The following is a 2,337-nucleotide window of genomic DNA, read 5'->3' on the forward strand; positions in this document are numbered from 1 at the left end:
AATATTAACCCTTTTAGCAAAAGATTCACCTTTCCTGTGGAGTTTTACCTTAAAACGAAAATAAATAGTACATCTGATGGAAAAAAATTATTTAAATTCAACACTTTAAAAAATTCTAGCTATTTTTTACCCTCTCTAACAGACTTATAAGGCAAGAAAAATCAGAAAACTCCTTGTTAAATATTTAAGAACATATAGAATATACATTTTTTTTCAACATTTGGAGTTTAGAGACCTAGTTTATATAAATGGATTTTAATAAAAGAATCATTTGTTTCTGTTTTCTTAGTATTTTTATATCTAAACACAAGAGCAGCACATAGCTTCTGTAGTTTTCTCCAAATGTGCCACATCTCCTATAAAGATATATTCTTATTTATAAAAACATAGTTTGATACTCCATGAAGAAAAAGCAATATAGGATTTAAATGATGCTGCTGGGGTACTGTGACTTTTCCAAAACAAATATTCAAACTAGGAATGGGAAAAAATTCAACAGAGAATTCCACGAGATCAGTAACAAACCTTCCAAGATGATTTCTCAGTTTTTGAGAAAACATGCACATTGAAGTTCATCTAGGAAATACATTGATTTTGGCGTCTAGCCTTCTAAATAATTGTTGCTTCAAAGGGTTTATCATCTTTTTTAGTCCTGTGTTTCTTATCCCACAGACATATCTCCAAGAAGTTGGAATATAATTAACAAACATTATATTTTGTAACTTTAATAACTATTTTTTTCAGAATGAACATCACTATTTCTGGTTTTGCCCACACAGGGCCTCAGAATCTTATTTTATAGTCAAATTATCTACTTTGGCCAAATCTATCTCTTACTATGTCTTCGGTGGTTTTGTAACTTAGGCCTTTATAAACACTGTACATGTTGTAAGAATGATTGAACCCTAATCACTAAGTGAGCACAATATGGATTTGATTTTATAGTTAACTTACATATACTATATATAAATCAATAGAACCATTTTCCAAAATAATACTAATGCTCTCTTCACTAAAGAATTGATGACAATTTTCAGCTTTGTCTTTGCCTGGGCCATGTACACAACTTGAGAGCAGGAAGTGTGGTGAGACACATCTTAACCACTAGAACTGAGGCCAAGAGGGGCAGTTCACATGTTGCTGATGGCAAAGGTGATGCTTCAGGTTATATACTGACTGAAGGCTTTTTTTAACTTTCATTTGAAATAGTTAGAGATTTATAGGAAATTGTGAAAAAATGTAAAGGAAGCCCCCTGTACCCTCCATCCACTTTCCCCCAAAGTTAGCATTTTTGTCTAACTGTAGTACAATATCAATACCATAAAACTGATTTGGGTACAAACAACAGATTTTACCAGTCTTGCATACACTCATTTGTTGCGTATATGGATGTGTGTGTACTCCTACTTAATTTTATCACATGTGTAACTTTGTGTACAACCATAATAGAAATGCAGAACTGTTCCATCACCACAAGTTTCCCTTCTACTATCCCTTTATATCTATTATCCTCCAAAATTCTACTCTCTAACTCCTACTTCCCTCAAACTCTAACCTCTGATAACCACTAATCTGCTCTCCATCTCTACAATTACATTTTTCCAAGAATGTTATATAAATGTAATCACAGATAATGTCACATTTTGTGATTGACTTTTCTACACGATATAATTCTCTAGAGATTCATCCAGACTGTTGCACGTATCATTAATTTGTTCCTTTTTATTGCTGAGTAGTATTCCATGATATGTATATACCAAAGTTTGTTTAACTTTTCACTTTCTCAAGGATATTTTGATTTTCCCTAGTTTTTAAACTTCTATAAACATTTCTGTACACGTTTTTGCCAGAATATGTTTCTTTTTTCTTTTTTTTTAGTATAAATGCTTAAAAATGCTTGATTGTATGGCAAAGGCATTTTTAATTTTTTAAAAAATTACCAAACTGTTTTCCAGAATGGCTGTATTATTTGCATTCTTACCAGCAACATATGAATAAATGATATTTATTTTAAAAGTTTTATAGTTACATATCTGTTTAGGTCACTTTCTATCATCCTTCTACTTATGATATGTTGTTTCCTTTTAAAAAGATAAAAAAAAATTAACTGGTTAAGAATAATACGAACAACATTATAGTCTTGGCTTTTTTTTTTATGGTAAAAATAATGCAGGTGATATAGGAAGAAAGGAGTTTAGGAAATTGGCATACTGATTAAGGACCTTTACTATAAATATTAGATAGCTTTGGTTTCAAGTCTTTTTCCATTACTAACTAGCTCTGATTCAGTTTCTTTGACATCATTTTACTTATATTAATAACACTATGCATGTACAC

Source organism: Pteropus vampyrus, unplaced genomic scaffold (genome assembly GCF_000151845.1).
Source record: "Pteropus vampyrus isolate Shadow unplaced genomic scaffold, Pvam_2.0 Scaffold206, whole genome shotgun sequence".
In the NCBI taxonomy this organism is placed as follows: domain Eukaryota; kingdom Metazoa; phylum Chordata; class Mammalia; order Chiroptera; family Pteropodidae; genus Pteropus; species Pteropus vampyrus.